The sequence below is a fragment of the Pan troglodytes genome, chromosome 1, assembly GCF_028858775.2.
Source record: "Pan troglodytes isolate AG18354 chromosome 1, NHGRI_mPanTro3-v2.0_pri, whole genome shotgun sequence".
In the NCBI taxonomy this organism is placed as follows: domain Eukaryota; kingdom Metazoa; phylum Chordata; class Mammalia; order Primates; family Hominidae; genus Pan; species Pan troglodytes.
Window position 1 is genome coordinate 157101349 of NC_072398.2, and position 27342 is coordinate 157128690.

Genomic DNA, 27342 nt, shown 5'->3' on the forward strand with positions numbered 1-27342 from the left:
TTATGTATTCTAATTATTAATTCCTTGACAGATTGGGAATTTGCAAATATTTTCACAAATTTTGTGGGTTGTCTCTTCAGTTTGTTGATCGTGTCCTTTGCTATGCAGAAGCTTTTTAACTTGATATGATCCTACTTGTCCATTTTTGCTTTGGTTTCCTGTGCTTATGGGGTACTGCTCAAGAAATTTTTGACCAGATCAATGTCCTAGAGATTTCCCCCAAAGTTTACTTTTAGTAGTTTTATAGTTTGACATCTTAGATTTAAGTTTTTAATTTATTTTAATTTTATTTTTGTACTTGTGAAGGGTAGAGATCTTGTTTCATTCTTCTGTATATGGATATACTGTTCTCCTAGCACCACTTATTGAGAAATGATTTTTTCTCCAGTGTATGTTCTTGGCAACTTTGTCAAAATGGGTTTATTATAGGGGTGTGATAGGTGATCACTGGCAGAGCTGAAACTGAAACCTATCTTCTTATTCCAAATCTATTTTTACTTTCATTACCAGCTACTGTGGCCAGTCTTGTGGCGATCTGAAATACCATACTGTATGAATTCTAGCTAGATGAGCTGTGTTTTACTCAAATATGCAAAGGCCGAATGGCAATCTGCTAGCCAATCTGAGGATGGTTTCACTAAACTTTCGCCTCTATTCCTATTCCACTTGTTAAGATGGTTACGATATTCTTTCTCAGGGCAAAAGAATGTGTTTACTTCATTGCCATCCTTTGTCATTCTTTGTTATTGACAACAAGTTTGCTCACTCTGTGGGAACTCAAAGGAGAAACTGAGGCAATAGTCTCCCAGAGGAAACTACTTATAATGGCAACAAGCATTCAATCTTTCAGTAAACCAATGGAGAAATCTGGGCCCTATTCCAACCCCCACTTCTCTTTAGACTAGCGGTGTCTAAGACAACATACAGGGCTTAGATTTTTTTAAATAGGAAACTGAGAAGCCAGCTATAATTTCTGGTTTTCATCCACCATATTAGAAGTAATATGACTCTCTTGATAAATTTTAAAGTAGTGGTCACTGTGTAAAGTTGAGATGAACCCTCTACCCAAAATATGGTTAAGTGTTGAGACTGATGACATATATGCAACATGGTACAAACATATTTTCTACTTAAATAATGAAACTTTCTGGGAAGAATTGGAAAGGCCCATTAAGTAGTCCAAAATGGGCTTGATGAGCAGGGGGTAGCAACCAGCTTGGAGTTTTATGGAAGTTAGAAGGTGGGCCTGGGATGACGGTCACTCTTATCAGCTGAGCATTGTGTAATTTTAACTTCCCACTAGTCCCAAAGGAAGGAACACCAGACTTCTTATTAGCTTTCCCAAATGTGGGACATAAGGGGAAGGGAGAGTTATGGGGCATGAAATCTGTCAGTAATCAAATACCAAAAATGGTATCAGTCTGTTTATTATGCCTAATAAATATTTAAGCAGTTGATAGAAAGAAACACTCTTTTCATCAAGCTTTATTTGTAAGATCTGTCTTTACAATATGCCCACTCCTTTAAGGATGATCAATTCAGATTCTTGGGGTATTGGTGGTCTTCAAATGGGAATACTTGCTTTCCCAAGATGTCCTTATGCGTAAAATAAAGCTAGCAAACAAACAGAACAAATGGTTAGGCAAATATGAACCTACCTCCCAGGAAGGGCTCCACCATCACAATCACATATCTCTTTTGCATATCAGCTCTTTACAAAGGCTTTGACTGCCCACAGGGACTTGTACACTACACTGTGTGCTGTTCATACTTCCTGAAAATTAAACAATAGTGGTAAACTGGCAATCTACAGGCAAGGCACATAGCAGAGCAATCTGGCTGCTTCTGAATGACCATCAACAGGATTTGCTTCCTTTCATCTCATTCGGCTATGTAACAGAGTGCTTGAAGTACCCCCAGGAAGTTCCTTTATCCTTGGCAGAAGGGGTTTGTGAGTCTTGATTTCAATGCCCTTTTATGCTACTGACTGTCAAAGGGGTTGCTGTGCAAGTAGTGAATCTGTAACAGAAATGACAACCATGACAGCCTCATAGAGCCAGCGTCAAAAATATTAGTGAGCAATTTAGTAGGCCATCAAGCACATGAATAGACTGGGCCTTTTGCCATGTATGATCCATCTAGGTGGGAAAATATTGCAGCAGGATCAGAGGAAAGAGGTGAGTGGAAATGGCACTCTCTGATGTTGGAGGGACCTTTTCGTTTTCTCAAAATGCTGATTACCATCAGGCCTGACCCATGGTCATTTTTTTCTATCTAAGAACCTGCTAGGGGATCTGTAGGGGGCTCTGTAGGGAGCTCAAAGGAATTATTCCTCTGGGCTCTATTGCAGCTTTCACCACGAGTTTTACTAAAGCTTTCTCAATTAAATGTATCACCTAATCTTAGATGCACAATCTCAGCCCATTTTAACTCTGAAAGTCCATTCTAATTCCCCCTTTTAACATTAAGCTTGCCTATTTATAATGATACTTGTTCACAATTATTATTGCTGTTCTAGTGGAGTAATAGTTATAAAATGTTTTACATTACCGAAGTTCAGTTCTGTTTTCTAGCTCCTGCATCTCTTTTAAAGTTAGATCAGTTTATTTATTTATTTTGACTTAATGTACATTGTTATTTTTGCTTGCCAGCTTAGGTCTTTGAAAGAGCACGGACCACACAGTATATTAACATTTCCACTCTGCATGTTTCTGTGTGTGTGTGTGTGTGTGTGTCCACCCACTATATTATATTTTCTTTATTTAACTACAGCTATTTTCTAATTCTTGGATGATGAAAGAAGATTGCTGGAAACATTCTGTAAAGTGTCTGACTAGACCATAAGCTCCGTGAGAGCAAGAGCTTCTATTTTCCTTATCAAGCCTCAGTGCTTAGCATACTACTGAGTTTAGAATAGTGCTCAACTACTAGTTATTGAATGAATAAATAAGTGAATGCTAGAGAATAACTTTTTTTCGTACTCATTTACCAGAATTGTCTGCACTGCCTGCCACTCTTGTGCTTTTTAACCTTTCCTTTTACCTCTATTTTTGGACAATATTTTAACTCATTGGTACTTATAAATCATGGGCAGTGTAGATTGGTGGATGACATGATATGCGCTGACATTTCTTCAGGTGCTAACCTTATCTCCATTGCCACTCTTCTGTCTTCCATGCTTAAATTACTAAACATTGATCAATATTCACATCTGATCTGGAAATTATCTGGCAATGGCAACTGAGTGCTCCTCCCTGTTCTTTCTAGGAATGTCTTTCCATCATGGTGCTTTTCCCCTTATTTCTTGGTATATCATGTGTCCTGGGACTAATAGTTACAAGTTATTTTACACAGGAAAACCATATCTCTGCCTTTTAAGCTAGAAGTCCTGTATTTAACTGCATGATTATTTAGCCTGCTGCTTCTGTGACCTCTCAGTTTATAGATTGCATACTAGCTAATATTTAATTTGCCCTAAACCTAGAGTACTACTTGACCTTAGTTTATTTTTCACTGACACAGAAGTCCCTACCAATCCTACCACTATGCTCAAGCTTTCTTGTCCAGCAAAAACTACATTTGGAACTTCCTAGAGTACTAAGAATGAGCACAAACACCAAAATTTCCATGTTTTCTTTCTGGAAAAAAAAAACCTGGAGCAGATGTTGACTATTCAAATACCTATGGGGGAACCATGTAATGTGCATATGGAAATTAAGTCAGTTGTAAGAAAATAGAAAGTGGTCAGTGCTATTGATAAAACAAAACATGCTTTCCCTGACTAAAGATTATCAAATTCTATTTCTGTAAAAAGTGGTCTAATAAAACCATAACAAAAAAAGTCTAATACAACAAAATGCGTCTTTAGGCCATATTTAGATTGCAGTTTACACCCACAGATCTCAACACTCCTTGGCAGCTTACTTCTTTCACAAATTTAGTAAGTGGTATTTGACTTTGCATAGAAAAAGATGGATGGGAGAAACATTCAAGCTTCCTAGTCTTTTGGCTTCAAGGTTAAGTTTGAATATCTGTTTTCTCCTTTGTTAAGAGTAAATACAGACCATTGCTTCCACATTTGGGCATTTAATCCTTCTACAATCTGTTAGAGTACGCAGATAGCTAGACATGAGCAGGAGGGGAAGCCCTTGAGAAAGGAAGTTCTGGAACATTTCCTGTCCCAGAGACTACCTGAAACATGCACGAAACATGCTAAGAGCAGATGGGAGGGGAAATACCTATGCAGAAAGGAATGCCTGAAAACACCTCTTAAGATGCCCAGTAACTGCTGACTTTGCAGTTAACCTGTCAGACTGTAGCCAGCTACCTGATGATAAGAAGAGAAAAGGGACAAAGGGGAAATTCCTTTGTCCCTTTGTGCAGGCACAGTAAGTACAGATTTGACCACTATACGACCTTCCTAGGCTGGCAGTAATGAGCAACGCTGCCATCAGGCAGAATTTGTATTGACTGACCACCTGGCCCACAGGTGATCATCAACTGAGTGTAAGGAAGAATCCCACAAACTTAGGGCAGTAACTAGCTGAGGGATAAGACGGAGACTTAAGAGAGAGGCAGGAACTTAAAAAATGAGTCTAACATAAAAACCGCAATGCAGAACTCTCAGGGCTGCTGGCTTATTCTCTTTTGAGGAGCCCACTCTCTCTGATCTTTCAGAGCATACTGTCTCTTTAAATAAACTCTGCTACTACTTAATGCTTGCGGCTACTGCTGCTGTTTTCCAGCCAGACCATCCTGCTCCTCTCTTAGAGTGTACACTATTTCCTTAGTAAAACTCTCTGCTCTCTTTATTAAGTTATCTCTTGGCCAAATTCTTTCTCCCAAGAAAGACAAGAACTGAGAACCCCCACACTTCCCAGTAACAAATCTACCTTTCTGTTTCCCGTCAATGCTGACTACCTGATTATTCCACTTTACTCATGGAAGCTTTTGATACCCAGTTAAAATGTTTACTTTCCACTGAAATATCATCTTATGATCATCCTGAGTGTCTTCGACAAATGTTGTGAAAAGCAAGCTTTTGAACTCTGGGCTCTTGGCCGCTGACTTCCTTATTTTTAGGCATCATTACTTCCACACCATTTCATCTACTCATTCATATGATCACACTGTGAACCTTCTTCTCATCTGGAGATGTTACTCTTTTAAAATCCTGAACTCAAACATTCCATTCGCTTCCCTAATTTCCTAACTTTAAAGTAGTCTAATAAGTTACTGCTGATCATCCCCCTCATTTAGTTATTCAATCCTTTGGTCTACCTACTTTTTCTCTATCAGTCTCCTCACCCAATCCCTATCTTTATTTCATGTCTTATTCATACTAGACTTCAAGTTACCATTACTTTCATGACTCTCTTAGCAATATTTTCAACTCCATCACCTATTTTTGCTGTTGAGCTTGCACAGGGAACACATGTTGATTAATTTAATACCCTTGCCCTTACATCTGAGGTGCTTAACACAGCTGAAGAATTCACAGAATGGTGCAGTTTGGTTCACTGTGCATTTAAAACTGCTCCTCAATCTTCCCATGTTTTTATAACCATGTTTTTCTAATCTTTCTTTCCAATTTTACACCTCTCAGAAGACACAATTTACTGAAATTGTTTACCCTTTTTTACCCTAAATTTTTTACCCTGAAGAGCATCAGAAATTTTTTACCCTAAAGAGCATCAGAAATTTACTGATGTTCTTTCCTCTCTCACACAGTACACCTCTGCTTCTCTGCTGATTCCTTTCCACAAACAGTTGAGCATTCTCTTATTGTTACACAAGAAAACAAACACACACACACACACACACACCCCACTTCTCCATTTCATATCCCTTCTAGATGCAGTAGTGTCTTTCTCCATTCACAGAGTTCTTGATATAGGTACTGTACTTTTTCTGCTTCATTGTCACTCATTCCTCTCTCAGCGCTTGATTCTTTCTCTTTTTGCCAAGGTTATCCTTGTTGATAAATATCAGTTTCAGTCAATGTCTTCCCAGATCTTTTAGCCATATTTGGCACCATTGACCTTCCTGTTTCGTGAAGGGTATTTCTTTTGCTCTTTTTTAGATACCAGCTCTCTTGGGTTTTCTCTTACTGTTGTGGCTGCTGCTTCTCAGTTCCATTTATTTTCCTATACCTAGCCCTTAAATTCTAGTTTCAGTGTTATACTCTCCTCTCTTCTTCCTCTACGCAATCTTCTTTGGAGATCTCAATCAATTTATTTATCATCTATAGAATGAGCACTCTGAAATCTGTACCAATCCATATTTTACATTTTTACTTCCCACTTTGTGTGCCACTCACTGTGAGGTGTACATCTCATATGGAGGTCCTTGAGACACTAAAGCCTAAACATGCCTAAAATTGAACTCATTACCTCTCCTAGTCTTAATTTTGTTTCTGTCATACTCTTCCTTTTTCCCATGAATGGCACCTTCCTTCATCCAGTTGCTTAATCTGAAAGTTGAAAATGTTCTTCCTCTACCAGTTTTCACAGTGAACTATTAATGCTACCAATTTTACTACTAAACATCTAATCATTAAATCTATTCAAAATTTTGTAAAAAATTTTAAAAAGAAGCAGGGTATAATAAGAGTGTATTAAAGGGAAATCTGATTTATATTATAAATTTTATAAAGAAAAATGACATACAAATTGATATCTAAAGAGGGACTGGAATTATGCAGATGTGGAGAATGAGAGTGGCAATGGGATGGAGAGCCCTCTAGTAGAAAGGAATAGCATGTACAAAGAAGGACTAAGGCACAGTTAAGGAACAGAAGACCAAGTATATAAAAAGTACCAAAGTAAAGGAGAGAATACAGGAAGATGAACGGATAGGAAAAGCCATGGCTAATTCACCCAGGGCTTTGTGTCTTCTATTAAGAATTTTAAACTGTATCTTGAGAAAAAAGGAAAGCTATCAATGGGTTGTAAGCAGGAGACATTGCCTGATAATTTGTCATATAGTATCTATATAATTAGAAGTGACTAATATCATGGTGTTATTTTCATATGTATGTGTGTATATATGTATATTGACACACACACATACACACAAACACAAAATAATTCAAAAATTTGAATTCCCTCTTACTTTGCTCTTATACTGTTCCTCTATGTTTCACTACGTTGACCCAAATAACCAGCCTGCTTAACCAAAGAGTAGAACCTTGATGAAAGGAATATTTCTAATAACCCAATCACTTCTTTCTTAGAAAGATAATTTTGATTTATTCTGTAAAACACATTATTCAGGAGGTTATTAACTATCTCTATATATTTCACATAGATTTGGTAGATGTCTTCCAAAGGACCATTTGTTTTTTCAACCCACAATATGTGGCACAAGTGATGGCTATTTTATGAACTTGATCACCTTTATTTCAAAAGTTATAAGAAAAATCCTATTAGTGGTTTGGGGATTTTATTCTGATTTGACAAACAATGAATAGCTTTTTCTGATAGCACTTTTAGGATGCAGCTGGGTGAAAAAATCAACCACAAAGGGAGCTCTATTTTATTTATCATTAGTTTTGACATGCTGCCACAGATGTTTTCTGGGAACCATTTAACCTGCTTAATTTGTCTCTGTATAATGGGAAGCAGATAGCCTCAATTAACGCACTGATTAGTAAATTCTTTAATGAGTTTCTGTAGTTTTACTCATGATTGCTGATATAGTACACTGAATCCTAGAAGCTGGGATTTCAGCATTATTAGAACATAAAACCTGAACCATTGCAGAATTGCTTTTCTATGGCATATTTGTTGTTTACTGGTGACTTCTCTTTTGTGTATATGTGTGAGTAGGGAAGACGCTGAAACACAGGAAAATGAATTCATAGACTTGTGGAGTTTGCAAATTTGTTGATGAGTCCATGTAAGCCACATATAATAAGAAACTGGCTGTGGCAACCCCTTGGCAACTAGGAATATGATTATTCCTATGAATGTGTCTGATACCAGGAACTAAAGCAGAGTGCAGCCTCATTATGTGGTTTTGATGCATACATCAAGAAATATATTTATTATGTATATTACATATTATAAATTTATGTAAGGAGAGTTCATTTTGTGCTACTTCCTATAAGTAGGAAATAAAATATCTATCCCTGGGAACAGGATTAACTCTTTCGAAAGGTAGCTTAACCATAGCAGCAGGATTTATGGAAAAGCATTAGAAAGTTACATTTGCCCTGAAAAGGGAGTAGTAAACATCTACTATTTATGCATTACTAAAATAATAGATGAATCCTCTTCTCTGGCTTAGTATCTTAGTCTTCTAAACAAGAGAATTTAAGACCTGTGGGATCTTCTAAATAGCATAGGTACTTGGATAGCATTGGCATTTTTTGTTAGAAAAGGAACATAGAAACTGTGGTCAAAGCATCAGGCTTTCTCCTATGAAAGTTTACGGCCAATTTTTCTTCTGCTTCTATTAGGGGCATTTATTCTTATAGCTGCAATGTGCCAGATCAAGCAAAGACCAGAGTATCCTGCAAAGGCCTGTTAGAGAACTTCTCTTCCACAGAAAGTTCTTCCTTGTTGTCATATTTTGTGATAACATAAAGTTTCATGACATTTATGGAAGTGTGTGTCACGAAGCAGATGGCTTGTTAGCCCATTTTATTAAGCTCACTCACATACATACAATATTAAAACTTTTTCAAGTTCATGAATTATAAAAGAACACTAGATGCTGTGTAGTCCAAAGAGTCCTTTAATTATTAAAATTAGATATGTCAAAGAATTCAAACCTGAGTGGAAATTAAAGATGGGCTTTGAATCAAGATAAGGATGCTGAATTTGTTTCTTGCAAAATTACTTCTCTTCAGGAGGTAGTGGATTTCTACTAGTATTACAAGTACTAATTCAGCTTTATCTCTTATTACTTCCTGACATAAAGCCTTTGTTAGAGTTAAACTTATATTACAAGGACTGTTCACTTCTCTAAGAGGGTGAAACATGCTCTCTTAACTGGGAGTTTTTGTACATCCTCCCCTCATGTCTGAAAGCCTTACCTGAACTCCCATGTGTCCAAATTTCATAAACCTACTTAAATGTCAAGGCCTATCTCAAACAAAATTTATTTTAAGAATACTTTCATGATCTTTGCAATCATGTGTGATTTCCTTCACCTCTGAATCGCATCATACTTCTTAAGGATATATTCCATCTTGCCCTGCATTATTTTCATGTATGTGTTTGTTTTGTGTCATACATTAGATAGCCTTTGTAAGGCTGATGACTCTATTTTCTTTATCTCTGTACAGCCCCACATTGCCTAATGAAGTGTCTTCAAAATATTAGATGCTTAATGGATATTTATTGAATTTTATTTTTTAAAGTTTCTTGTAAACTTAAAATATGATTTTAATATATATTTTTCCACCAATTTAAATGTTGAAACATTTAACACTGTTGAATGTTGAAATATTGAAATATTAACCTTTCAAGCAATTCTTTTTACTTTGGATCTTGAGAAGTTCTGAGCTGTTTTCTGCTCATTTGTAATACCTTCTCTTAGCCTTTGCTTCTGATGTAATTTTTCTTTCCTCTTCTTTAGCATCTGGATCAATATTTTTTACTCTTATTTCCATGGTTATAGATTTTATTGTTACTGCTAGCTACCTCAGATTCTTACTCATTTACCTTTCCAACATTTATTGTCTTTTAGGTTGTAGGCATTATGCTGAACAATAATGATATAAAGATTAATAAAAAGATAGCCGACACTCTCAAGCAACTCACAGCCTAATAAAACTGAAGTTGGAGTACTTAAACAAGTACAACAAGGAAAATAAAAACAAAATCATAGCTTTCAGTTCTTTACTCTTTTGTAGAGGTGGAAAATCATTTATGCCACAAGGCAAATAGTGCTTTTTAGTGGCTTATTTTCCAGATTTCTGTGAAAAACTAGATGACCTTTTCTTTTCATTTATCAATCATCTTTTTTTTTTTTTTTTGAAGGAAATATATCTTCATGCAGATAGGATGCCAGGGAAAATACCTGGTAGTAGGAATACCTATTAACCTTTTTGGTACTGCAAATGTTTTACTTACTTTGGTGGAAATGATTAATATTTTAACCTATTTCCTTTTTTTTTGAAATGGAGTCTCGCTCTGTTGCCCAGGCTGGAGGGTAATGGTGTGGTTTTGGCTCACTGCAAACTCCACCTCCTGGGTTCAAGTGATTCTCCTGCCTCAGCCTCCCGAGTGGCTGGGATTACAGGCATGTGCCACCACATCTGGCTAATTTTTGTATTTATTTATTTATTTATTTTTTTTTTTAGCAGAGATGGGGTTTCGCTATGTTGGCCAGCCTGGTCTTGAACTCCTGACCTCGTAATCCACCAGCCTCTGCCTCCCAAAGTGCTGGGATTACAGGCATGAGCCACTGTGGCCAGCCTATTTTAACCTATTTCTAAGGTAATGTTGAATCACATTACCAGAAAAATGTTGTTTTAGTGTCAAACTCAAAAGAAAGCCATTAGATTTGACAATGAGTATCCTAATCTGACACTTTCTTTCTTGAAGTGTATCTACAGAAGATTCATAGCATGATGTTTATAAGTGAAGGGTAGAGGTTGGATATAATATGAAAATGTTATTTTTCACAATATCTTACAAAATGTTCTTATTTTTCAAGGTGAGATAGGTTTAAGTCATGTTTCTGAAATAATTCAACATATAATTTTATTTCCCTAGTTACTATTGTGAAAAGAATATTAACACACGGGACACTTGAGTTCAAATTCTAAAAAGTCAAATACAGTCATGCACTGCATAATGATGTTTTCGTCAATGACAGATCAGATATATGAGGTGGTCCCATAAGATTATAAGGAAGCTGAAAAATTTCTATCCCCCAAGTAATGTCGTAGCCATCACAATGGCAGAGTGCAATTACTTTTTTTGTTTTTAGAAATTTAGTGTAGCCTAAGTGGATAGTGTTTGTAAAGTCTACAGTATTGTGCAGTGATGTCCTAGGCATTCATGCTCACTCACCACTCACTCACTGACTCACCCAGAGAACTTTCAAGCTCTACAAGCTCCATCATGGTAAGTGTCCTATATAGGTGTGTACCATTTTTAATTTTTTATTCCACATTTTTACTATACCTTTCCTATGTGTAGATATGTTTAGATACACAAATACTTACCATTATGTTACAATGGCCTACAGTATTCAGCACAGTCACATGCTATACAGGTTTGTAACCTAGGAGCAATAGTCTATACCATATAGTTTAGGTGTGTAGTAGGCTTTAACATCTAGGTTTGTGTAAGTACCCTCTACAATGTCAACACAATGATGAAATTGTCTAACGATTCATTTCTTAGAATATATCCCCGTTAAAAGTACATGGCTGCACATAAAAACAGAGAAGAAAAGGTCGGTTACCAGGAGCTGGGTGTAGGGAGGGGAAATATAGGTCAAAGGGTAAAAATTTTCAAATGTCTAGGATGAATGTTTAGAGATATAAGGTACACCATGGAAGCTATAGTTTTAATATTGTATTGTATACCAGACATTTGCTTAGAGTTGATTTCAGGTGCTCTTACCACACACACAAAAAAGCAAGTACTGTGTGAAACAATGGATATGTTAACTTGATTGAACATAGTAAATATTTCACTATGTATATCAAAACATCACGCTGTACACCTTAAATATACACAATAATAAATAAATAAATAACTCCAAGTACTTAGCTCCAAAAAAAAATTGATCATGGAAAGAAACCTCTCTTGAAACCTCTTCAGCCTCGATTGTCTCATCTACAAAATTAAGAGACTGGACTAGTGCAGTCACTAAGGTTCTTTTCAATGCTAACATTTTATACTGTTACCGGTTTGATTCAAGGGGTCCTGCAAAACGAAAATTAATATACTTTTATTTATTCAGATAACTTATTTTATGTTCTTTTGCTTCTCCTAGTTAAAATGAGAACTTTATTTCATTAAGTTTACTGCATTAAAAAAGTTATTCTGAGTATAAATGTTCTGCTCCTACAAACCTTAGGACTATGAAAAAGAGAAAACCGCGTTTGATCTCTGCATCTTGGCAGACAGTAATTGGACTGATCGCTTTGAAAATTCACTGTTGGTCAATTAGCTATAGCTAGTCCTTTTAAAATATGCATTCAGGGTGACTAATTTTACGTAAAATTATGTACAAAGAGTCACATAATTAAAGTGAGATCCCCATTTGTTTGTAAAAGGATGATTTTTTCCCCAATTAGAAGCAAGCAAAATGAAGCATGAGTTTTTTTCTCTCTTAAATCATTTCTAAAACCAGTATCTGATTATATATCAACAAAGTAGTAGTTTAAAAACAGACAGACAACCAAAGCAGGGTCATACATGCATGTATAGTATTTAGGGACTGTCACGGGTCCCCATCATTTCCATTATAATAAAACTCCCGTATCTACCTGTCAAAATTGTAGCCTACTCCTAGGTGATCTCGCTTAATTAGCAGTCATGAAGATTATCATGGCACATTTACGAAAATTTTTTAAATGTCCTTCAGAAACTTGACTGGGATAACTACATTGTTCTTTACTATAAAATCAAAAGGTTATGCAGTCCCCTTCACATCCTGACCTCTCTGAGTCAAACCAATTACGGGCCAATTTTTGATAATGAGCAATCATATAATCATAAGATTGGAAGAGACCTTGAGAGGGCATCTGGTTCACTCTCCCCTACCAAAGTGGGGTGGGCTGCACTAAAATCATCTTGGAAAGAAATCCCTACCCTATTCTTTGACATTTTTAAAGCAAAGGATCCACTGTCTCCGAGCTCTGGCTGCCCACCGTAGTAACTTCCTTGATCCTGCACCCTGTATTGGCTTTCTCCTCTTCCCTGTCTTATCCCCCACTCCCATGTTCATGTTTCCTGGGCTCAGGTCACAGAGAAACTGCTTTTCCCCTAATCCTCATCTCGGGGTCCACTTTGGGGGAACTCATTTAAGACACTCTACATATAGCCTTTAATGAAGCAGAAAGAAAGAAAGAAAGAAAGCATTAGATTGGTCACATTAATATTAACCCAAACAAAATATCCTGATTGGTGTATTGTTACAAAACACAGGTTGCAAAATATTAACCCAAACAAAATCTTCTGATTGGTGTATTGTTACAAAAAACAGGTTGGAAAATATCCTTTGCGGAAAAATAGCTCTTTCCTGCATGACTTACTACTGCTGTTTCTAAATCTTAATCTGCTTTTTGCTTAACTTTCATGATGGTAATAGAGGTATCCATATCAATAATTATGCACTTAAACCATTATCCACAATGCAGCCATTTCATCCAGGAATAGGTGGAACCCAATCCTTGTAATATTTCTGGGATGTTGAAAAGTTTTTAAGGGAACATTTGAGGACATCTGTCCAAAAAGATTTGAGAGTCTCATCCTACCCTTATTTTTCACAGATGTAGGTAAATATGGGTTTGAAAAGAAATCACCTCAGCTAAATCTGTTAGAGCTATATTTTGTTTAAGTAATGTGTACAGGGTCCTAAAATGTCAGTTTTTCAGTTTAGTTCATTAAAGTTAACATAGATCTAGATCTATTGATAGTTTAAAATGCCATTTAGAGATAGAGCATGCTGAATAAACTTGTCCATAGCATAGCTAGGGGGCCACATATACTCAGCCTCCACTCCTGCTTTCTATTCTGTGTCATGTGGGAGATTTTAAAGGGTAAATGAAGGTCATCCAATTGATCACCATAAATAGTATTCTGTCACTACCTCCCTAAGAGCAAGAGGGTGAATCTTTGTGGAAGGCAAATAACAATGATCAAATTCTAAATTTTCTCTCTTTAATTCATTTTTCCTTTTCATCATTTTATAGAAATAGTGAATGGGAAATAAAATGATTTTTTTCTCTTTTTTTTGAGTGATAAAATGCATCTTGGTATACCACTAGCTTTGGGGTATCCCTGAGCTCTGACAGCTTAATTTTCAGTTGGGGTAAGTACAAAGCCAGGCCTTGAGGGCTGCTGTCTCTGGTCCCATTCTAGTAGAACATCAGAAGGAAGGCTGGGCATGATGGCTCATGCCTGTAATCTCAGCACTTTGGGAGGCCGCAGTGGGCGGATGACCTGAGGTCAGGAGTTTGAGACCAGCTTGGCCAACATGGTGAAACCCCGTCTCTACTAAAAATACAAAAATTAGCTGGGTGCCTGTAATCCCAGCTACTCTGGAGGCTGAGGCAGGAGAATTGCTTGAACCTGGGAGGTGGAGGTTGCAGTGAGCCGAGAGCGTGCCATTGCACTCCAGCCCAGGCGACAAGAGCGAAACTCCGTCTCAAAAAAAAAAAAAAAAAAAGGATTCAGATTTGCAGAAAAGCCTCCCTGCTTCTTGTCTTTGTTGTCTCAAGCCTGCTGCATATGGCACCTTTCCTTTCAAACCCTCACTGGGAATGACAAGTCAATTGGACTTCGTTATCTGATTATGTGCTCATTCTCCAACAGGAGAGTAAACCTATGTTGTATTCAACCTGCTGGACTCTGGTAGGTATTTTTTCTATCTCCTCTTCATTCCAGTGTTGAGGGAGATTTCCCCCAACTAAGATTAGGAGGATGTCTGAACACACAGCACCCAGTACTGGACACATGAGGCTGACAAAAGTTTCTAAGTCATGGATAGTCACAGACGCCGGGAGTAGGACACTACACAATGCAGGGCCGCACAGGGCTTGTGCATGAGAGCAGAGTTAATAAGCATGGGTTGTGAGAGATAGGATCTATAGTAACAAGAGGATGCTGTGATCCCCGGTTCCTGTGGGAGTATGGTATTAATTTTGTTGACTACCTTAATATGATGATAAGGAGGTGAATCCTGTTAGATTCACTTCTGACAGAAACGGGGTGGAGTGCAGCTGCTCTAGCTGACAAGGGAAGCAGCTGGGTGGGGAGCTTTCCCATTTCTGTGAGGGCCACATCTGGTGAGAGCAAGAAAACTCATAGTTCATTCTTTGGGGCCCTGTGAGGTTTGAAGATGGAAAGGCAGCTCATGAAATTTTAGGCCTTATAATATAGTAGATTAGGTTTTATTCTGGGAATTGGAGACCAATTAGGTGTGTCCCTATTATCCTAGTCACTGTCTGTGGTTCTGAGTAGGATTATCCTTGCTATTTGGAGAACTTTCTATCTATTTCAAGTTCATCCAGTTTGGGCTAAACTTGGGATATTAATTTAATCTAGTTGATTATTATATAGAATCAGTTTAGATTAAATATAGGCTCAACACATTACATGTAAACTTGTGGATTTCATAATTTGCTTTTAGGCACAATAAGCCTCTAAACCTACTTTTCTTTAACCTTATCCCTGTATGTTCCTGTTCTTCTGAAGCCTCATTATACATTATGACTGGTTTTTAAATCTCCTATGCCAGGTGTATCAGTGATCTCTAAGAATAATTTTAAAATCAGAGCCTTCACACCAACCTTACTCCAATTTCTATTCACTTATTTATTAGAGACAGAGTCTCACTCTGTCACCCAAGCTGGAGTGCAGTGATGTGAGTATATCTCATTGCAGCCTCAAACTCCTGAGCTCAAGTGATCCACTTGCCTCAGCAGCTGGGACTACAGGCATGCACCACTACACTCAGCTATATATATATATATATATATATATATATATATATATATATATATATATATTTTTTTTTTTTTTTTTTTTTTTTTGTAAAAATGAGATCTCACTATATTGCCCAGGCTGATCTTGAACTGGGCTCAAGGGATCCTTTCACTTCAGCCTCCCAAAGTGCTGGAATTATAGGTGTGAGCCACTGCACCCAGTCTTCAACTTCTAATAGCAAATAAAATAATAATAATGAAAAATATTAATAGATATGGTTATTTGTTTATTATTATGTGCTAGCTGCTTGGCTAAGTTCTTTATATATATGTTCTCAGTGAATCCTCACAATCCTAGTTTCAGAAGTGAGGAAAGTTAGGCTCAGTGATCCAAGGCAACTTTTTCATAATCAGGCAGCTAGGTAATGGCAAAGTCAGAATTTAAATCTGAGTCTACCTTGACTCTAGGGATTTGCTACACCTATTATAAAACTCATAAAAATTTAAGTGATGTGATTAAGCATTTCAGAATTTGCAAATGAAGATTATGAGTTCACGGAGATTTGGGAAAGCTTGACACGTTTAGAAACCCCTGAGCCTGACCAGGACAAGTGCCCAGTGCACTGTTCCTGGATGTCCTGCCAGCACTAGACCTCTGCTGCCAGCCATTATCTCACCGGATAACACCTATGATGCAAGGCAGAGGGCAGAGATCCTCTGGGAGTCACATTTTAGTGTGGGAAGGTAGCTTTTAATGCAAGAGTAACATCTTTGTGTGAGAGGGCAGCAGACATTAAAATGAGGCTATTAGAGCTGTACATTTTGGGAACAATGCCATGGGTCGAAGAGTAGAAGGGAATGTGCCTATAGTGGCAGTGAAATATTTCAAGTCCTTTGGGAAATTATACCAATAATTTTTAGTGTTCAGTGACAGTGTCTTCCTCCATTCCCATTTACTATTGTGGCTAACGCAATTGTATAAAGAGAAGTTTGATATTCCTTAAAATTATAATTTTTCTCTCGCCTTTTTGCTGGATGTCAACTTCAAGGGAAGAAAAATAAGACAGACTGATTTTCTGAAGGATTTATAGCTTTGGCGTCACCATCTGGGTGGGACCTTGGTACCCTATAGGCATCAGAGTAATGGAAATTTTCCATGCTCAGGGTTGATTTGAGTTTGCCTATCTGGTCAGTGCCAACTTATTCTGTGGGCAGCATGTGTGAATCCCAAGATATTTTAGTTTTGTTAATCTGATCAGTGCCAGTCCATTTCTGGCTTTCCTGTCCACCTGCTGACTCCCTGGTGCTGGCTTCCTGCTGTTTTGTCCATCTGTTAAGAATTTATTTACAAAATACACTAAAATGCAAACTGCACCAGTGTGGGACTTAGCTTCCCCTTGCCGAGAAAATGGCGTCATGCCAGAGAATAATTTTCAATTGTTACTAAGCTTGAGTACAAGAAATTGGAAGATTCAAGGGACTCTTACTTCCACTTGAAATCCCTCAGGCAAAATGTTAATGAAAATCATCTTTATTTCCATCCAGGGTAGGCAATGATTATACTACATGAAAGTATAGAGTCTAATTTCAGAGTGGTTTGTAGAAAGAGCATTATATTGATAATCAAAAATTCATAATTATAATCCGGGATCTCTCATTACAAGTTCATATGATTTTAGTCAGAGTTTCAATTTTGAAAAAGGTTGCATCTGTCAATGTCCAAAATTCACTCCAGCAGAAAATCAGGATGTTTTTCATTTGCATGTAGATATTCACATGCATGTACATTAAGCACATGGATGCAACACATATGGAAGTCAATATAAAACACCTGGAGATTATTCTGGCTTGACTGTTGCCCCACACTGAGGGGAGGATGCTGTGGTGATTTATAGGTTGCCATGGTGGCAGGGGAGGGGCAAGATTTTGGTAGATGAAGTAATAAAACCCTTCAAGGGAACAAAAAAATAAAAATAAAACAAATTCAAATAATTCAAGAACTATTAAAGGAAAAAGTAGAATATTTATGGAGGTGAAAAGAAAGCAAAAAAGAGAGAAATAATCTGTAGTTTTTCAATTTTTTTTCTTTAAGATTATGTGTATGAGTGGCAGAAATGAGATATTATTCACAGCTGGGCACAGAGTTGGTGATTAGATCAAGATGATAAAACAAAGATTTAGAGGAAATTTTCACAGATATGGTTTTGGGGCCAGTAAGGGAATTCTGTTAGAAGGCTCCACATCACTTACACCCATTAAAAATAAGATTCTCAAAATTGGAGCTCAGTAACTTGTGAAATTTTCAGCTTTCATATGCCGTTATACACTGACTTAATGGTCATTACATACAACCTTTTGTTAAATATCTTCATTGATTATCTTGAGGTAAGACGTAGAAGTAGTTTGGCAAGATTACATTTTTCTGTGCGTCAGGTATTCCCAGAAATACTCAAAAATGATAAAAGTGAGAGCATCCCAGTTGCCTTTGTTCAAGTTGCTATAATAAAACACCATAGACTGGGTAATTTATAAACAACAGAAATTTATTGCTCACAGTTCTAAAGGCCGGGAATCTAAGATTAAGATGTCAGAGGATTCAGAATCTGGAGAGGGCTCACTCTGCTTCAGTGATGACCCCTTCTTATGGAGTCTTCACATGGCAGAAGGACAAACAAATTTTCCCCAGGACTATTTTGTAAAAGCACTAATCCTATTTATGAGGGTGTAGCCTTCATGACCTAGTCACGTCCCAAATGCCCCACTTCTTAATATTGTTTCATTGGGAATTAGGTATCAATCAACATATTAATTTGAGGGGAGCAAAAATATTCAGATCATAGCACCAGAAAAGGTAATATTTCATGAACTCTTTTTTGGGGTTCCACAGATAGGCTAGATTATATTGATATTATATGTTGAATTTTAATTAATTTATTTAACAAATATTTATCTAGAAACTACTGGCCGGGCATGGAGGCTCACGCCTGTAATCCCAGCACTTTGGGAGGCCCATGCAGGCAGATCACTTCAGGTCAGGAGTTCGAGACCAGTCTTTTCAACATGGTGAAGGCCCATCTCTACCAAAACTACAAAAATTAGCCAGTCATGGTGGCTGGGGCCTGTAATCCCAGCTACTCAGGAAGCTCAGGCAGGAGAATTGCTTGAACCCAGGAAGCAGAGGTTGCAGTGAGCCCAGATCGCGCTACTGCACTCTAGCCTGGGTGACAAGAGTGAGACTCCGTCTCAAAAAATAAAGAAACTACTGAGTTCTGATTCTTATAAAGTTTACAGCATAGAACAGAGAAGAGAGAGACATTAAACAAATCATGTTAACACATATTTTGTTATAATTTAAGAATATATTTTATTTTTAGAGCAATTTTAAGTTTGAATAAAAATTGTGCAGAAAGTAGAGAGAGTTCCCATATACTTTTTCTTTCTCCTCCTCTGCCCCCAAAATTTCCCCTATTACTAACACCTCACATTAATGTGGTGTATTTATTAATGAACTAATATTAATACATTAACTAAAGTCTATAGTTTACATTAGAGTTAACTCTTTATGTTGTACACTTCTGTGGGTTTTGAAAAACATATAATGTCATGTTTCCAACATTGTAGTGTCTTACAGAATAATTTCACTCTCCTAAAGATGTCCTGTGCTTTGCCTATTTATCACTTCTCTCTCCACCCTCAAACCCTGACAGCCATCAATATTTTTACTGTGTTTATGCTTTTACTTTTTCCGGAATGTCATGCAGTTGAAATTATGCAGTATGTAGCCTTTTCAGTCTGGCTTCTTTCAGTAAGCAATATGCATTTAAGCTTCCTTCGTGTCTTTTAATGGCTTGATTGCTTATTTCTTTTTAGTGCTGAATAATAGTCCGTTGTCTAGATGTTGATCAGATAAAATTCTCATACATATAAACAGTTTATTTATCCATTCACCTGTTGAAGAATACCTTAGTTGCTTTCATTTTTGACAATTATAAACCAAACTAATATAAACTTTTGTGTGCAGGTTTTTATGTGGTCATAAATTTTCAACTGATTTGGATACATACCTAGCAGCACTAAAGCTGATTCATTTACCAAGCCTGTGTTTGACTTTGCACAAAACTGCAAAACTATCTTCCAAAGTGGTTGTATTCTCACCAGTCATGAATGAGAATTCCTTTTGGTCCATATCCTTGTCAGCATGTGGCATTGTCAGTATTTTGGATTTTGCCACTCAAATAGGAGTTTAGTCATATCCCACTGTCATTGTTGTTTTGCAACCCCCTAATAATATGTGGTGTTGAACATGTTTTCATATGTTATTTGTCATTGATATGTTTTCTTTGGCGAAGTGTTGGTTCAGAGCTTTAGCCCATTTTTTATTGAGTTGTTTGTTTTCTCATTGTTGAGATTTTGTGTTTGTGGAAAATGGGTTTTTCTTTTTTTCAAAAATTGCACCAGAGTAAAGCAAAGCTCTAGTTAATGTCATTAGCAGTGTTACTCTCACTATGATTTCACTGGACAGTAGTGTAATCCCAAGAAAAATGTGTTTCATTGTCAAATTTTAGGAATGCTTTGTATAATTTGGATATGAGTCTATCAGATACATGCTTGTGAAGTGATTTTTTTATGGAAAACATTCTATCAGGTCTTGCTTTTTTAAAAATCCACTTTGATAGTCTCTTTTAACTGATATACTTAGACCATTTACGTTTAAATTGATATTGATATTATTGATTGGATAGCTACCTTAATTATAACAGCTTTTTGTCATGGGTTTTTTTCTTTTTTTTTCTTCTACTATTTTTCTGACTTTTCTGGTTTTAATTGAGCATTTTATATAACTCCATTGTGTCTCCTTTCTTAGTATATTAATTATACTTATTTTAAAAATATTTTTAGCCACATCCCTAAAGTTTGCAATATGTATTTACAAGTAATCTAAGTCTACCTTAAAGTAACACTCTATACCTTCGTGGGTAATATAGGTACCTTATATTTAATTATGATTTTATTAAGTGGTAAATTAGAACACACATATATTGGTTGAACTCTAAAATTAGCAAAATATATTATCCCTCACATATTTTAATAGTATGGATTACTCATAAAGATTTAAATCTAATGGAAATATTAGGCAGAATATGGTATATTGAATTATTCATCTCAATGTTTTACTCTTTTGTAATAGTATTATTACACCTCATGACTCTGTGGTGAATGGTGTTGAAAGATAATTCTGTATGGATTTTTTTTTTTACATTTCTTTATAGTATGGATCTTCTTAGCTGTTTAAGTAGAAAACAACTAAGGAAGGTAAAGATAACATATCCCTGCAGAGAGATTTAGAGTCATACCTTCTTCCGGCTGGATCCTGTCTCCCTATGATCCCTCCAGTTCATGGCTACTGTCCCACTTTGAATGGGCTGAGAATTTGAAATCTGTCCAGAGTCATATCTCCTCACAGGTATTCCAAGAGAGTAACCATAAACCCTAAAAGCAGCATATATGAATAACTTAGAGTCAATAATTTTGAATTATTTTAATTTATATAGATTTATATATAAATCTATATAAATTCTTTTAATTTATACTTATTAATAAAATGTATTAAGTTCTTTTAATTTATATTTATTTATATATAACATTATATATATATAACATTATATATATATATAACATTATATATATATATATAACATTATATATATATAACATTATATATATATATATATATATATATATATATATATATATAGCAAAATGAATCTCTAGTTTATGGAATTTCAAGCACTGTGGAAAAGGAAATGAAAAACATTTAGGCAAACAGTGTCCAAGGCCTCTGCTAGCACATAAAGGATCTTTGGACATCAGAAGTACCCATTCCTTAAGACACCTTACTTTCATCTGTTGGAAAATTGTGATATGCTGACTTTGCTGCAACAGACCACTGCCATCTGCCAGGAAATTGTTGTTCTAAATAAACGAATTGATGAGGTCTACAATGTGAATGGTCCCCTTTCAGATATGTTATTGTCTTTGGGGCACAGCCTGTAGAACCATATGGGGCATCCCTGAGTGGGAGAAAACTTTTCTCAAAATTTTCACCCTTTAGAAAGAGATCCTAGCCTGGAAGTCTGCACCAAACTTCAGGTCTCTTAGAACTTCTCTGCTTTCTACAGACTGCTGAAGCCTCAAGTAATTTTCATGAGAGGGAGATTAGCAAGGAAAAGGAAGTCATGTTTGTTGAATGTCTACCTACTAGTTACCATATGTAGCCCTAGACACTTTATAAGGTCTCATTTAATCCTCCTCCTAACACTTTGAGTCAGGTTCAATTATATGTGTTACAAGGAGGAGGAAACTAAGGCTGGCGAGTGCAAATGATGTTCCCTGCTAGTAAATCGTTGACCCAGGTTATAAGCCCAAGGTTGGCTCTTCCAAAGCTGAAGACTTCCAATGACAAAATTCTACCATCACACATGAGTTCTTGACAGTATAGGTGCAAGAAGACTGAAAAGAAAGAGTTCTATACAAGTATGTATCCTATGCCCATGTCTCATCACCTTGGGAGTACAAATTATTACCTTTCCAGGAAACTAAAAATCTTGCATTAACTACTAAACCAGTGTTTTTCTGACTTTACTTTCACCACTACCATACCCTGCGACCCCCTGGGAGAAGGTGTCAGTAATGAGGGCCCACAATGTGGTGAGGTCTATAGGACATTCCAATTTCATATGCTGTCACCTCTGGGGATTTGGGATTTGCAACAGTGGTAGAAATCACAACTGTAGCTGCTTTCACTGTTCTGTATGTGTGGCTTTAACATTGTTTTCTATTTATTGCTTATTATCTTAAGAAGTAGTAGTTTTTTAGGGTGCCTTTCATAAGTTAGGGTACCTGATGTTACTTCATGGCTCTGCTGTGGGATATTAAAAAAGTCACAAAAATTTTCTATCCGTGGATTTTCGCAAGTGAAAAACAAAGGTAATAAACGTGGTATGCATATAGCAAGATTAAATATATTAATATATATAAGGGAATTTTAGATTCATTGTCTTTGTTGTTTTGAAGGCAGTAGCAGCAGAGGCTGTATTTTTTTAAATGCTTGTCTTAAGCTGACTAATTATTAGAATTTATTTATAAACTTCCTGTGATGATTTCACGTGCCAATCAGCCCCTGCCTTCTTTCAGCAATTCTCTGCTGGTGCTGCTAATGCCTTCCACCTGTACGTTGAGGTTCACTCAGTTTCTGAACAACATTGATCTTGGTAAGCTACCTATTAAGATCATCAGCACCTCAACCTATGGGACATGGAGCTAGTTTTGCTGCCTTTGACTGGATTCTGTCCTAGGCACCTATAGGCTCTTCAAATTGCAGCCTGTCCTTTATCTCTTTCTGCACCTGGGAAAAGTCCGCTTTGCCAAAGTCAGTTAACCTCACATCTGTTTTCTTACTGATCACTTTGCTTAATGAACACTTTATTTAAAATTTAACCCACTTTGCCAATTCTCTCTTGCCCTTTCTTGTCTTGCTTCTTTTCTTTGTTGAGGTGTCATCATTGGGCTTTTGGCTTGATTTTGGAATGTGGTACCTAAGCTTTCCTCTAGTACTGAAGCTTTTTTTCTCTTCTGCAGTCCACTTGCTGGAGTTAGACACCCTCCATAGCTTCTTCTAGCTGGATCCTATCTCCCTATGATCCCTCCAGTTCGTGGCTACTATCTCACTTTGAATGTACTGAGAATTTGAAATCTGTCCAGAGCTGCACATCTGAGGCTAATGTTACCCACTACTTGGACTTTCCTTGATGCAGCTCACCTAATGCAATAAATCTTCTGAGTTTTCCAAACTAGGCTATATTGACCACATCTCTTATGACTGCACCCAATATTTTAAGCTTCTACTTTTCATCCAGAGGCAAACTTTTAGGAAGCTGTCTTTCTTAGCCTGTACCCTTTCTTCCTAAGTTGCTAAAGCTCTATTATAACTCATGCTTCAGTTCATGTCAAGTGTCCATACTAATGAATTTCGTCCCCAAAAACTGTTTTCCTACATTGGCTCATACCTTACATCCTGCCTTTCACTATTTTCTGTCTTTCATAACAAAACAGAGTGAGTAGAGACGCTTTGCAGTCATGTTTGAGTAGGGAGCCAAGAGCCTATGACTCCTAGAGGCAAGCTTGCCTCTCCTAGCACAGACTGTTAAATAATGCTAGGCAGTCATGCATTTCTGCCAGAGTTCAACAAAACAAATTTTCAGAAGTCCCTGTCAGTAAAGAGGCAAGCAAGCACACAAATAGAAGTGGACTTATGGCAAAGCAGTGCTGTTGTAAAGAGAAAGTGGTAAATTTAACTATGGGCCTTTTGACTCCACAACGTATGCAGCTATCTCTACAGACAGAAAAAAAAAAAGCCTCTAAGCATGTTCCACTGAATTTTATTAAACATTGTATTTGAAATCAGCTCTGACTGAATCACACTTTAGGGTTTGTTCAATGCGATCTGTAGAGACACATTATTAAAGTGCCCTGTTCCAGGATAAAAAGTCAGATCCTCATTAGCTGGGACAAAGAATGTTAGCATCCAAGCTCAAGAACAGAAGGAAAATCCCTATCTCTGCGTGACAGATGTGGGTGTTAGTGGTATTGTCGCATAACCCTGGGAATTCATTAAAAGTGTCAGGCTGTGTCACAGGGGCATGTTGCATTGACAGCCCAAGTGGAAAAAAAACAGTGATAATTGCTTTCATTCCGTGCTTACCTTTTACCTTAGCAAGGAAATACAATTGTAAATAACCTGATGCTGACACATTGCAAAGTTCTGAGCAGAAAACTGCTTTGTGAAATGTACATCTCAAGGACTGCAGGGCACTTTTCATAAGAGAACTAATAAAGTTTATCCAGCTTCTTTTACTTATGTGTACACTAAATCCCCTTATTCTTAACTAAAGCCAGGTTATGTAGTAACTCTTGACTTCTTGAGACAAAAGACAGAGTAATCAATAGTGAACAGCCAAATATAGTAAAAAGAAAGAAAGAAAGAAGCATAGAGAGAAGAGAGAGAAAGAATCATATGTTTTAGAGGCAGACATGCATGTATTGAAAATCTACTAAAGTTTTTACCGGTGGGAGAGAGTAGTTACACTTCTTACTATTTGACATTCTTGTTGTTAGCTGGCAAAGCACACAAAAAATCGGAAAGAATGTACAAAATAGTCCTTTATCTGATGTGGGGTGTATCTTTCTATTTATAAGAAGTCCTCAGGGAGCTTGGGCTTCTGAAATGGCCTTTCTAATCTATTTAGCTTTTCATCTTCGATTCTCAGAAGTCTTTCAGTCTCCAAGATTAGTACACACCCATCACCACACCCTAGAGCAGTTCAATCAATTTGATCTCTTCTTGTGTTTCCTTTATTTCCTCTGCTCTACTTTTCTAGGGTATCTCTGTTATTTGCTTCAACCTCCAGCTCCAGTTTATTTCCAGCTCTTTCCAATCTGTGTGGGCCCTAAATTGAAGGTAAAGTTGAGAATATTTAGGACACCTTCAGTTTTTGTAGATAGCTCATCCATAAGCTAACTTTATCTTTAATCCTGCCAAGATGCATCTTCTTTAACCTGTTGCTGTGCACTATTATGCTAAATAGTTTTAAGGCAATGTAATCATCCAACAGGTTCTTCCTGCCCACTGCACAGGCAAATTTACTGAGACCATGGTGTTGCAGTAAAGAAAAAGTTTAATTAACTCAAGGCTGGCCACATGACAGAACTGGAGTTATCACTCAAATCAGCCTCCCTTAAAATTCAAAGCCTAGGGTTTTTGTGAATAATCTGATAGGCAGGGGCCTAGCGAATGGGTACTCTTGCTTGGTTGAGGATGAAATCATAGGGGTGAGGAAAATGGTACACATGTGCTGAGTCTGCCACTGGCTGGGCAACTACAGGACCTGCTGAGTCATGAGTCATGGGTCCGGGTGAAGTCAGTAGGTCAACAGAATGCAAAATTCTAAAAAAAAATCTCAGAAGACAAATCTTGGGTTCTACAATAGTGATATTGTCTATCGGATCAATTGGGAAGTCACAAATCTTGTGATTTCTGGTCACATGACTCCTGAGCTGTAAGGGATTATAGAAACTACACCTGCATTTTAGCAGAATTCAGGCCCCTCCCATAACCCTCATCTCATGGCCTTTCATTAGTTTTTGTCCCTGAGCAAGGAGGGATTTAGTTTTGGAGAGGGCCTAGTATCCTCCTTGTTTCCAAGTTAAACTGTCAACTAAATTCCTTCCATAGTCAGCTTTGCCTGCACCCAGGAATGAGTGAAGATAGCCAGAATGTGAAGTTAGAAGCAAGACAGAGTCAGCCATGTTAGATTTCTCTTGCTGTTGTCAAAATCTTTGCAAATGTGGTTCCAGTGATATACTGAAAGTAACTCAGTTTTTTCCCCTAATGAATCTTAGAGCCAACTGACTCTTTGTTAATCTTAGCCTTGTTATGAACTAGCTCTTTGTAAGAGAGAATGTGTTTATATTAACATCAAGTTTTAAAAAGAAGTGGCACTAGAAAAATAATCCTTAGTTCTTTCAATTTGATAAAAAGTATATATTAATGCCTATTTTTAAAAAATAAAATAAAGTAGAAAATGCTCTAAAATGTTTAAAAGTTAATGCACATTTAATAAACAGTGACTTCTAGTTCTTAGGGCTAAACTACTGAAGAGGATCTGATAATTGACAGGGATACATTGGACCCTGTCAAATGTATACTTCTTTGTCATTATTATTAAATGTTATACTTAAGGAAGAGGACATTTGTATAAATGAGATATTGTAGCAAGCAAATTCTAGAAAAAAAATGTATTTGAGGGAAAATTTTTGCATCTGCTACCCAATGCAACTTTAGAGTCATGTAAATAGCATTCAGAACTGGATTTTGATCTTGACCTTCTGAATACAAGCTATATATAATGAACCAGGCAATTAAGGAGGTGATTTTATTCAGGTTGGTACAGTAAGGCTACCTTTCATAATGAGAAAGATTACAAGGAAAAGATAGGACTGAGGTCTTATAGGGGCCAGTCAACAAAGGAATTTTGAAGAAACATGGAGATAGGCCTTGTCTGAGTCATTGAGAAGGGGTGAAGGTGGGTCTTACCTAGGACCATTCCAGTTCAACGTAATCTTTTGCAGTTAGCTGGTTAGGTGGTGAGCCTTTCTGGAATATGGAAAGGTTGGGGGATGGGGGAGTTGGTTCCAACAGTCCCTAATTTCTTGGAGTATACAGTCAGGTAACGTTCAAAGTTGACAGTCTCTTCTTTAATTTAAGGCAAATATTGCTCATTAATTTTGTGGTGATATTTTATATATATATAACAAATATATACATATATGAGTGGTTTCTGAGTGGGTTATAACAAGGTCAAAAAATAGGCCTCTGGAGGCCTTTTCTAGGACTTGATCCTGCAAAACCAGTTGAACCATTTATAGAGAGGTAGTGAAAAAAGTCATTTGTTTTGATGAGTTCAGTCATTTTTAGAAGTGGGACACCTAAAATGAAAAAGAGAAACATTAATATTAGAGATTATATTGAAAAGCCAATAGCTTAACTCTGAAGTTAACCAGTCCAGTGAATTTCAAGACATTGAAGGAGGAAAATCTGTCAGTTATGCAGCATGGATCATTGAATTTTTTCCAGTACTCTAGATAGTATGTCAATGCTTTCATTG